Source organism: Pleurodeles waltl, chromosome 7 (genome assembly GCF_031143425.1).
Source record: "Pleurodeles waltl isolate 20211129_DDA chromosome 7, aPleWal1.hap1.20221129, whole genome shotgun sequence".
NCBI lineage: Eukaryota > Metazoa > Chordata > Amphibia > Caudata > Salamandridae > Pleurodeles > Pleurodeles waltl.
Window position 1 is genome coordinate 629,049,587 of NC_090446.1, and position 13,585 is coordinate 629,063,171.

The window sequence follows — 13,585 nt, forward strand, 5'->3', positions numbered from 1 at the left end:
AGCATCAACAGCATGGGGTACTAACACCAACAGCTTATGTGACAAAACTATCCCTTCACTCTGACGTATTGACACAGCTGTTGCGGCAACTGAACGAAAAGACCCAGGCAACGCTCGAGCGACAGGGTCAAGTACTGCTGAAAAATATGCACAGGGACGCTGCTTATCGCCATGTGTCTGTACTAAAACTGACAATGCACATCCATCTTTCTCATGTACGTAAAGTGCAAAAGGCTTCATGTAATCTGTAGTACCTAACACTGGTGCTGAACAAAGGGCTTGTCGCAGCTGCCGGAAAGCAGTCTCACATTCATCTGTCCATGGGAGGGGCATTGGAGTATCTTTAGTCAAAAGTGCTAGCAAAGGTTTGACAATGTGTGAAAACCCTAATATCCATTGCCTACAAAAAGAAGTAAGACCAAGGAATGCACGAACATCTTTCTGAGTAGAGGGTACTGGTGTGTCTAAAATTGCTTGAATACGATCTGATGTAAGTGCACAGCCCTCCTTAGACAAAAGGTGACCTAAATAGTTTACCTTTGGTCTACAATATTGCAATTTCTTTCGTGACACTTTATGATGGTGTGAAGCAAGAAAAGAAAGTAAGGACAAAGTGCACTTTTCACATTGCTCAGGGGTATTAGCTGCCAACAAAATATCATTGACATATTGCATGAGAGCCACACCTTCAGGCAAAACAAAAGAATCAAGGTTTCCAAAGTCATAGTACAAGAACTAATTGCTCCCTCAACTTCCTCATAAAAGGCGGCTGTATTTTTCCACGGGTCAGGTAATGCTGTTTTAAGTGTCATTACATCTGCCCTATTCCAAGGAGTATACACTCAATTATAAATAAAATAACCCTTAGCATCAACAGAAGTTTTATCATCACTTGTACCCAATCCTTTAGGAGGAACATACAAAGGCGCGGCCTCCCGCATTGGTTTCGCGTGAACTGTCATAATCTTATCTGTTCCAAACATGGAAGCTTGCACCCCGCTGGTCTGAGATGTCCGTGCAACTACGTCCACTGCCCATTTCTCCTCTCGCAAACGGTCTGCTGCAACACATAATTTCACCAAACGCCTGATTGCATCAGCCACCTGGGAGAAGACAAAAAGACCATCACGCATTTGCTCATGATCAGCTGCAACATCATCGGGCTCTAACTCATCAGAATATTTCCGAAATAGTTCAGTAACTTCTGTGCCAAATGCCTCAGTAAAATATAGCTGCTCCTTTTCCGTCCACCCTTTCATTTTATCTAAAAGTTCAAAAGCAGAGACAACGCTACGAATTGTTTTACGAGCAATATATCTAAGCTCAGACGAATCTGCTGTTGCTCCTTTCTCAAGCAAGGCTTGCTCACGCTTCACTCGTCCACGCACTTCTTTCTCAGACATTCGTACACAGTCTAACATATCTTGCCTAGACTTTCGCTTACACATACATTGTTCCACATACTCAATCTTTCGCCAAATCAACTGACCCATGCATAGGCCAACGTAACTCAGGATCCGCACGAGTGTATTTATTCCATAATGTGCTGTACATTATAGAAGAAAGACCATATTTAACATACATATCTCTATTGGGTGTCCCCTCTGGGGGAGCCGGTTGCGATTCTTCCAGTCTCAAATTGGTACCATTACAAAAGCAACACATCCTACGAAGTGCGCTAAAAACAGGCATGCCAAAAAATAGTGCAGAATATGCAATATTATAATCAAAGCAACACTTAAGGTGCCGTTCAAATCAAAATTAAATTGGAGAAAATTCTCCTCATTACCTGCCTATATAAATTGCAATTTATATATCAATTCAAAGGACACAAATTGACTAGTCACCCAAAACACGAGAGCCACAGTAAGTAGTGCTAAACTACATTACCAAACAAAGGCATCAAAACCCACAGCAAGTGCCGTAAAACGGCTCTTACCTATCACAGGGTGTCCAGGTTCCAACTGCCAAGTTCTAAAATCGACCAAATGGTCACTGCATGACGAATAAACAAAAAGGATCTCAGTCGAGGACTGGCGCCACCTGGATGGTCAAATCAGAAAGAAGGGAAAAACGCTGTGGTTGCCAAGACTCGGGTCTCCTCAGGCATTGATCGTCCGCAGCGAGATCCCAATCCTTCATCGCGACCAATCCGTTGGGCATCCGAGTCGCCGATGAGTCCCTGTTCGGGCGCCAATTTGTTGAAGTAAGCCTCAGAAAGGCCTACTAGTGCAAGGGGTTCACCTTTCTCTGCACAAAGTCCTCAGACCATGTAGGAAGAAGTTGGCACAGAAACTGAAATAAAAGACAAAGTTTACTAACCTCATGAGGAGGTACTACAGTTCAAACAGCACCCTTCAGTAATGTTTGAAGTAGCACACTGAACTGAGGGAGCATGGTCCTTTTATACCCACACAGGGGCTAAAAGGAGGTGGTACAATTATAGAAGAAAGACTTGCATACATGTAAGGTCATGTGGAAAATGCACAGTCGACAGGTAGAAGGAGCTGACAGTTTTCAAGGACTAACACCTGCAGACCTTAATGATCATGTGCGAGAGTGGGAGATGCTAAAAATAACTTGTCACTAGGCAGATGTTCAAGAGTAGTTAACAGAAAGGTAGGACAGAGCACATGGTGAGCACATGGTGAGCACATGGCAGCATGTGGCAGAGAAAATGGCTGCCATGAATACAAAATGGATTCCGCGAAATGTTCACAATAGTTGCTAAATACAAGATGTCTTCTGCTAATGCTTAATCTAATTGCTGCTAAACTACAGCAGACGACCCTTTCAGCATTAGTTGAAGACATTCATCTTTCTAGGATAATCTAAATATTCATCTTGTATATTTATGCTCATCATTTCAGCTATTTCCTTATCTAACACATGTTGTGCTTTCATTTCTGTAATATTTCTTTTGGTAGGCATACAAGCAGTAATACACATGGAGCAGAACATTGGACCACACTGAATACAGATACAGCATGTGAAAAATAGTGCAATCATTACACACACCTGACCTTCCAACAGGTAGTTGGTAATATCCATAGTTACCACAAACAAAATATGTATTATGTGAAGCTGTAAAACTACTAATATTTACACCCTCAATAGTTAAAATCAAGGTACAATCGCTTATCCCTACTGGAATTCGCCCAATGCTACGTATACATAAATCTGCTTTAGTTTTTGTAACATAAATCACAAATTGTGCTTTCTTGTCGGAGTCTCTTATATTTGTGAAGACATATGGTATTGAAACATTGTCTGGTTGATACTCTTCCCATTCCCATTTAGTTCCTTTGGCTTGGGGATACCCACATTGTCTTGGTAGCATACTTTATTAAGGCGAAAAAGAAGTCTGTCCTCTGTATGTTTTCAAGATGCAAACAAAAGCGTGTACCAAGCTTGACAAGAACCATTGTGTGAAAAAGGAAGAGGAATGAAAGGTGTTCCTCCTTTCTTTTGATGCGCAGGTATCATTCCACATACCCAACAGTTAGTAGTATTTGTAGCATTATGAGTATGATGCAACATCTGAATGAAAGTATTATTGAAGTACGGTTGACGGTGCTTCTGCTCCTGATAGGGAAGCGTAAAGTAATAGTGATCCTCTGGTACTGGGGTAGTGGCAACAAAAAACTCACGAGCAGGAGACTTCTTTTCAACAAACAAGGTGATTATTGCTATAACCACCAAAACAACAACAAACCCCATTATACTAATTATCAGTTTGTTATTCATTTTAGCAACAGTGATGATCGACCCTTTTAGAAATTAATTAAAAACAATCGTTGGAGCTCTTATCCCTGGGCAGCCGCTGATTTCTTCACCACGAGCTAAGATGGGTGTCACTACTCTAATGAATGGCTGATCCCCCCCCCTTGCCATACTGGCTCTCCGTTTCACTAACCCAGGGCAGTAGCTCAACCAGTTTTTAAAAAAAAATTCAGATTCATTTCTCGGTCTCAAATTATATCGCGACACTCCAGAAGTCGTATAGTCCGGGAAGACTTCTGCAGATTCGTCAGGTGATATAGCACGGCCTTTCTCCGTAGTCAAAATCTCTCGATGATCGGTCAGCACAGCAGGTTCCACCAATGTAGGTAGCACTCTCTTGCAGTGAGTACTATGGACCCAATTCTTTCGGTTCGTCACTCGAACTGCTGTCCTTGTCGCAAGGAGCACCTGCTCTGGGCCTCGCCATCTTGGTTTCAAGCTGCTTGATCTTTCAAAGGACTTAATCATCACCTGGTCACCAGGTCGGAGTTCATGGCCTTCACCTGTAGATCTGTCAGGAAGTGCTTCTCGAACCTGTTGATGAATAGAAACCAAATTGTCGGTTAACTGTGCCAAATAATCATTCATCAGGACACAAGGTACATCATATACAGAATTTGGCTTAGGAACTCCCCAAATGTTCATTGGCCTTCCAAACAATATATCTTAGGGAGGAAGGCCAATTCAAGAGTATGGCACTGATCTAACAGACAATAATGCCAACGGTAATGCATCCGTCCAAGTAAAGGATGTGGAAGCCTGTATCTTCGCTAACTTCCGCTTCAAAGTAGCATTATACCTTTCTACCAACCCTGCTGATTGTGGGTGGAAAACCGCATGGAACTTCTGTTTGATCCCTAATCCTTTCAGGACATACTTAATAACTTCCCCAATAAAATGAGGGCCGTTCATTCCATAAAAGTCTGCAAACATCAAACCTAGGGAAAAATTCTTTCAAAAGCACCTTCGCTGTGGTAATGGCAGTATTATCCTTTGTGGGGTACGCCTCTATCCATTTACTGAAAGCACATACCACCACCAAGACATACTTTCAATTGTTGCAGTGTTCAAGCTGAATATAATCCATTTGTAGAACTTCAAAAGGTGCAGTTGGTGTAGCAAACCCTCCCGCAGGAGTACGTATCCCTTTTCCAGGATTTTATTGTAAACAGATCAAACAAGACTGTACTACTCTCTTAGCTGTACTGGAAATTTCTGGATGCTCCCAAACTTGCGTAAGCAACTTCGTTATTGTTGAAGCTCCGACATGTGCCAGCCCATGTGCCATCTGAACCATAGGTTGTACAAAAGCTATAGGCAATTTCCATTTATACATCTGCTTATTCCGCCAACAGCCCTCATCATCCAATTCTCCATTTTCACATCATTGCTCACGTTCTTTCACAGAAGCAGATTTCTGTATATCTAATACGTCTTGTCTAGTTTTATGTCAACGTTCAGCTTGTGACTTCACTACATACATAGAAGTAGTACTTCGCTGCATCGCAGTCTCACATGCTACGGGGTCCTCAAGGGCATTACCTTGCCCTATCTTATCGGTCACTTTCTTGTGTGCACTACATTTCACAATAATTAGTTTCTTTGGATATGTCAATGCAGTCAAGAGGTTATGCACTAATTCTCCGGGCATTATCTGCATCCCGTGGGATGTGAGAAAGCCTCTCTCCTTCCAAAGCAAACCAAAATCATGAGCCACTCCAAAAGCATAGCAGCTGTCTGTATAAATGTTCACACATAAGTCAGTAATAAGCTCACATGCTTGTGTCAAAGCTATTAGTTCAGCCGCTTGAGCTGACTTCTGTGGTATACGAGCTGTCTCCACTACCGTGTGTATTGTGGTGATTGCATATGCAGCTGAGGTCGTACCATCTGGCAACTTCAAACAAGACCCATCAACCCACAATTCCCATCTACATCTAGAAGGGACGTATCTTGTAAATCAATAAGACCCTTTGTCTGTTCTTCGGTAAGGAATATACAATCATGTGTTTCTTGTGACTGAGGCTGAGTCACCGGATATGGCAACAAAGTGGCTGGATTTAGTGTTGCACATCTCTTCAGTGTAATGTGAGGAGCCAGCAATGTCAACTCATATCCTGTTATACAAGTGCTAGTTAAATGTGTCTTTGTTTGATTTAAAAGAGCATCAACAGCATGGGGTACTAACACCAACAGCTTATGTGACAAAACTATCCCTTCACTCTGACGTATTGACACAGCTGTTGCGGCAACTGAACGAAAAGACCCAGGCAACGCTCGAGCGACAGGGTCAAGTACTGCTGAAAAATATGCACAGGGACGCTGCTTATCGCCATGTGTCTGTACTAAAACTGACAATGCACATCCATCTTTCTCATGTACGTAAAGTGCAAAAGGCTTCATGTAATCTGTAGTACCTAACACTGGTGCTGAACAAAGGGCTTGTCGCAGCTGCCGGAAAGCAGTCTCACATTCATCTGTCCATGGGAGGTGCATTGGAGTATCTTTAGTCAAAAGTGCTAGCAAAGGTTTGACAATGTGTGAAAACCCTAATATCCATTGCCTACAAAAAGAAGTAAGACCAAGGAATGCACGAACATCTTTCTGAGTAGAAGGTACTGGTGTGTCTAAAATTGCTTGAATACGATCTGATGTAAGTGCACAGCCCTCCTTAGACAAAAGGTGACCTAAATAGGTTACCTTTGGTCTACAATATTGCAATTTCTTTCGTGACACTTTATGATGGTGTGAAGCAAGAAAAGAAAGTAAGGACAAAGTGCACTTTTCACATTGCTCAGGGGTATTAGCTGCCAACAAAATATCATTGACATATTGTATGAGAGCCACACCTTCAGGCAAAACAAAAGAATCAAGGTTTCCAAAGTCATAGTACAAGAACTAATTGCTCCCTCAACTTCCTCATAAAAGGCGGCTGTATTTTTCCGCGGGTCAGGTAATGCTGTTTTAAGTGCCATTACATCTGCCCTATTCCAAGGAGTATACACTCAATTATAAATAAAATAACCCTTAGCATCAACAGAAGTTTTATCATCACTTGTACCCAATCCTTTAGGAGGAACATACAGAGGCGCGGCCTCCCGCATTGGTTTCGCGTGAACTATCATAATCTTATCTGTTCCAAACATGGAAGCTTGCACCCCGCCAGTCTGAGATGTCCGTGCAACTACGTCCACTGCCCTTTTCTCCTCTCGCAAACGGTGTGCTGCAACACATAATTTCACCAAACGCCTGATTGCATCAGCCACCTGGGAGAAGATAAAAAGACCATCACGCATTTGCTTATGATCAGCTGCAACATCATCGGGCTCTAACTCATCAGAATATTTCCGAAATAGTTCAGTAACTTCTGTGCCAAATGCCTCAGTAAAATATAGCTGCTCCTTTTCCGTCCACCCTTTCAGTTTATCTAAAAGTTCAGAAGCAGAGACAATGCTACGAATTGTTTTACGAGCAATAGATCTAAGCTCAGACGAATCTGCTGTTGCTCCTTTCTCAAGCAAGGCTTGCTCACGCTTCACTCGTCCACGCACTTCTTTCTCCGACATTCGTACACAGTCTAACATATCTTGCCTAGACTTTCGCTTACACATACATTGTTCCACATACTCAATCTTTCGCAAATCAAATGACCCATGCATAGGCCAACGTAACTCAGGATCCGCACAAGTGTATTTATTCCATAATGTGCTGTACATTATAGAAGAAAGACCATATTTAACATACATATCTCTATTGGGTGTCCCCTCTGGGGGAGCCGGTTGCGATACTTCCAGTCTCAAATTGGTACCATTACAAAAGCAACACATCCTACGAAGTGCGCTAAAAACAGGCATGCCAAAAAATAGTGCAGAATATGCAATATTATAATCAAAGTAACACTTAAGGTGCCGTTGAAATCAAAATTAAATTGGAGAAAATTCTCCTCATTACCTGCCTATATAAATTGCAATTTATATATCAATTCAAAGGACACAAATTGACTAGTCACCCAAAACACGAGAGCCACAGTAAGTAGTGCTAAACTACATTACCAAACAAAGGCATCAAAACCCATAGCAAGTGCCGTAAAACGGCTCTTACCTATCACAGGGTGTCCAGGTTCCAACTGCCAAGTTCAAAAATCGACCAAATGATCACTGCATGACGAATAAACAAAAAGGATCTCAGTCGAGGACCGGCGCCACCTGGATGGTCAAATCAGAAAGAAGGGAAAAACGCTGTGGTTGCCAAGACTCGGGTCTCCTCAGGCATTGATCGTCCGCAGTGAGATCCCAATCCTTCATCGCGACCAATCCGTTGGGCATCCGAGTCGCTGATGAGTCCCTGTTCGGGCGCCAATTTGTTGAAGTAAGCCTCAGCAAGGCCTACTAGTGCAAGGGGTTCACCTTTCTCTGCACAAAGTCCTCAGACCATGTAGGAAGAAGTTGGCACAGAAACTGAAATAAAAGACAAAGTTTATTAACCTCATGAGGAGGTACTACAGTTCAAACAGCACCCTTCGGTAATGTTTGAAGTAGCACACTGAACTGAGGGAGCATGGTCCTTTTATACCCACGCAGGGGCTAAAAGGAGGTGGTACAATTATAGAAGAAAGACTTGCATACATGTAATGTCATGTGGAAAATGCACAGTCGACAGGTAGAAGGAGCTGACAGTTTTCAAGGACTAACAGCTGCAGACCTTAATGATCATGTGCGAGAGTAGGAGAGGCTAAATATAACTTGTCACTAGGCAGATGTTCAAGAGTAGTTAACAGAAAGGTAGGACAGAGCACATGGTGAGCACATGGCAGCATGTGGCAGAGAAAATGGCTGCCATGAATACAAAATGGATTCCGCGAAATGTTCACAATAGTTGCTAAATACAAGATGTCTTCTGCTAATGCTTAATCTAATTGCTGCTAAACTACAACAGACGACCCTTTCAGCATTAGCTGAAGACATTCATCTTTCTAGGATAATCTAAATATTCATCTTGTATATTTATGCTCATCATTTCAGCTATTTCCTTATCCAACACATGTTGTGCTTTCATTTCTGTAATATTTCTTTTGGTAGGCATACAAGCAGTAATACACATGGAGAAGAACATTGGACCACACTGAATACAGATACAGCATGTGAAAAATAGTGCAATCATTACACACACCTGACCTTCCAACAGGTAGTTGGTAATATCCATAGTTACCACAAACAAAATATGTATTATGTGAAGCTGTAAAACTACTATTATTTACACCCTCAATAGTTAAACTCAAGGTACAATCACTTATCCCTACTGGAATTCGCCCAATGCTACGTATACATAAATCTGCTTTAGTTTTTGTAACAGAAATCACAAGTTGTGCTTTCTTGTCGGAGTCTCTTATATTTGTGAAGACATATGGTATTGAAACATTGTCTGGTTGATACTCTTCCCATTCCCATTTAGTTCCTTTGGCTTGGGGATACCCATCTTTGTCTTGGTAGCATACTTTATTAAGGCGAAAAAGAAGTCCGCCCTCTGTATGTTTTCTAGATGCAAACAAAAGCGTGTACCAAGCTTGACAAGAACCATTGTGTGAAAAAGGAAGAGGAATGAAAGGTGTTCCTCCTTTCTTTTGATGCGCAGGTATCATTCCACATACCCAACAGTTAGTAGTATTTGTAGCATTATGAGTATGATGCAACATCTGAATGAAAGTATTATTGAAGTACGATTGACGGTGCTTCTGCTCCTGATAGGGTAGCGTAAAGTAATAGTGATCCTCTGGTACTGGGGTAGTGGCAACAAAAAACTCACGAGCAGGAGACTTCTTTTCAACAAACCAGGTCATTATTGCTATAACCACCAAAACAACAACAAACCCCATAGCACTAATTATCAGTTTGTTATTCATTTTAGCAACAGTGATGATCGACCCTTTTAGAAATTAATTAAAAACAATCGTTGGAGCTCTTATCCCTGGGCAGCCGCTGATTTCTTCACCACGAGCTAAGACGGGTGTCACTACTCTAATGAATGTCTGATCCTCCCCCCCTCTTGCCATACTGGCTCTCCGTTTCACTAACCCAGGGCAGTAGCTCAACCAGTTTTAAAAAAAAAATTCAGATTCATTCCTCGGTCTCAAATTATATCGCGACACTCCAGAAGTCGTATAGTCCGGGAAGACTTCTGCAGATTTGTCAGGTGATATAGCACGGCCTTTCTCCGTAGTCAAAATCTCTTGATGATCGGTCAGCACAGCAGGTTCCACCAAGGTAGGTAGCACTCTCTTGCAGTGAGTACTATGGACCCAATTCTTTCGGTTCGTCACTCAAACTGCTGTCCTTGTCGCAAGGAGCACCTGCTCTGGGCCTCGCCATCTTGGTTTCAAGCTGCTTGATCTTTCAAAGGACTTAATCATCACCTGGTCACCAGGTCAGAGTTCATGGCCTTCACCTGTAGATCTGTCAGGAAGTGCTTCTCGAACCTGTTGATGAATAGAAACCAAATTGTCGGTTAACTGTGCCAAATAATCATTCATCAGGACACAAGGTACATCATATACATAATTTGGCTTAGGAACTCCCCAAATGTTCATTGGCCTTCCAAACAATATATTTTAGGGAGTAAGGCCAATTCAAGAGTATGGCACTGATCTAATAGACAATAATGCCAACGGTAATGCATCCGTCCAAGTTAAGGATGGGGAAGCCTGTGTCTTCGCTAACTTCCGCTTCAAAGTAGCATTATACCTTTCTACCAACCCTGCTGATTGTGGGTGGAAAACCGCATGGAACTTCTGTTTGATCCCTAATCCTTTCAGGACATACTTAATAACTTCCCCAACAAAATGAGGTCCGTTCATTCCATAAAAGTCTGCAAACACCAAACCTAGGGAAAGATTCTTTCAAAAGCACCTTCGCTGTGGTAATGGTAGTATTATCCTTTGTGGGGTACGCCTCTATCCATTTACTGAAAGCACATACCACCACCAAGACATACTTTAAATTGTTGCAGCGTTCAAGCTGAATATAATCCATTTGTAGAACTTCAAAAGGTGGAGTTGGTGTAGCAAACCCTCCCGCAGGAGTACGTATCACTTTTCCAGGATTGTATTGTAAACAGATCAAACAAGACTGTACTACTCTCTTAGCTGTACTGGAAATTTCTGACTACTCCCAAACTTGCGTAAGCAACTTCGTTATTGTTGAAGCTCCGACATGTGCCAGCCCATGTGCCATCTGAACCATAGGTTGTACAAAAGCTATAGGCAATTTCCATTTATACATCTGCTTATTCCGCCAACAGCCCTCATCATCCAATTCTCCATTTTCACATCATTGCTCACGTTCTTTCACAGAAGCAGATTTCTGTATATCTAATACGTCTTGTCTAGCATTATGTCAACGTTCAGCTTGTGACTTCACTACATACATAGAAGTAGTATTTCGCTGCATCGCAGTCTCACATGCTACGGGGTCCTCAAGGGCATTACCTTGCCCTATCTTATCGGTCACTTTCTTGTGTGAACTACATTTCACAATAATTAGTTTCTTTGGATATGTCAATGCAGTCAAAAGGTTATGCACTAATTCTCCGGGCATTATCTGCATCCCGTGGGATGTGAGAAAGCCTCTCTCCTTCCAAAGCAAACCAAAATCATGAGCCATTCCACAAGCATAGCAGCTGTCTGTATAAATGTTCACACATAAGTCAGTACTAAGCTCCCATGCTTGTGTCAAAGCTATTAGTTCAGCCGCTTGAGCTGACTTCTGTGGTATACAAGCTGTCTCCACTACTGTGTGTATTGTGGTGATTGCATATGCAGCTGAGGTCGTACCATCTGGCAACTTCAAACAAGACCCATCAACCCACAATTCCCATCTACATCTGGAAGGGGCGTATCTTGTAAATCAATACGACCCTTTGTCTGTTCTTCGGTAAGGAATATACAATCATGTGTTTCTTGTGACTGAGGCTGAGTCACCGGATATGGCAACAAAGAGGCTGGATTTAGTGTTGCACATCTCTTCAGTGTAATGTGAGGAGCCAGCAATGTCAACTCATATCCTGTTATACGAGTGCTAGTTAAATGTGTCTTTGTTTGATTTAAAAGAGCATCAACAGCATGGGGTACTAACACCAACAGCTTATGTGACAAAACTATCCCTTCACTCTGACGTATTGACACAGCTGTTGCGGCAACTGAATGAAAAGACCCAGGCAACGCTCGAGCGACAGGGTCAACTACTGCTGAAAAATATGCACAGGGACGCTGCTTATCGCCATGTGTCTATACTAAAACTGACAATGCACATCCATCTTTCTCATGTACGTAAAGTGCAAAAGGCTTCAAGTAATCTGTAGTACCTAACACTGGTGCTGAACAAAGGGCTTGTCGCAGCTGCCGGAAAGCAGTCTCACATTCATCTGTCCATGGGAGGGGCATTGGAGTATCTTTAGTCAAAAGTGCTAGCAAAGGATTGACAATGAGTGAAAACCCTAATATCCATTGCCTACAAAAAGAAGTAAGACCAAGGAATGCACGAACATCTTTCTGAGTAGAGGATACTGGTGTGTCTAAAATTGCTTGAATACGATCTGATGTAAGTGCACAGCCCTCCTTAGACAAAAGGTGACCTAAATAGGTTACCTTTGGTCTACTATATTGCAATTTCTTTCGTGACACTTTATGATGGTGTGAAGCAAGAAAAGAAAGTAAGGACAAAGTGCACTTTTCACATTGCTCAGGGGTATTAGCTGCCAACAAAATATCATTGACATATAGCATGAGAGCCACACCTTCAGGCAAAACAAAAGAATCAAGGTTTCCAAAGTCATAGTACAAGAACTAATTGCTCCCTCAAGTTCCTCATAAAAGGCGGCTGTATTTTTCCGCGGGTCAGGTAATGCTGTTTTAAGTGCCATTACATCTGCCCTATTCCAAGGAGTATACACTCAATTATAAATAAAATAACCCTTAGCATCAACAGAAGTTTTATCATCACTTGTACCCAATCCTTTAGGAGGAACATACAAAGGCGCGGCCTCCCGCATTGGTTTCGCGTGAACTGTCATAATCTTATCTGTTCCTAACATGGAAGCTTGCACCCCGCTGGTCTGAGATGTCCGTGCAACTACGTCCACTGCCCTTTTCTCCTCTCGCAAACGGTCTGCTGCAACACATAATTTCACCAAACGCCTGATTGCATCAGCCACCTGGGAGAAGACAAAAAGACCATCACGCATTTGCTTATGATCAGCTGCAACATCATCGGGCTCTAACTCATCAGAATATTTCCGAAATAGTTCAGTAACTTCTGTGCCAAATGCCTCAGTAAAATATAGCTGCTCCTTTTCCGTCCACCCTTTCATTTTATCTAAAAGTTCAAAAGCAGAGACAACGCTACGAATTGTTTTACGAGCAATAGATCTAAGCTCAGACGAATCTGCTGTTGCTCCTTTCTCAAGCAAGGCTTGCTCACGCTTCACTCGTCCACGCACTTCTTTCTCAGACATTCGTACCATGTCTAACATATCTTGCCTAGACTTTCACTTACACATACATTGTTCCACATACTCAATCTTTCGCAAATCAAATGACCCATGCATAGGCCAACGTAACTCAGGATCCGCACGAGTGTATTTATTCCATAATGTGCTGTACATTATAGAAGAAAGACCATATTTAACATACATATCTCTATTGGGTGTCCCCTCTGGGGGAGCCGGTTGCGATTCTTCCAGTCTCAAATTGGTACCATTACAAAAGCAACACATCCTACGAAGTGCGCTAAAAACAGGCATGCCAAGAAAT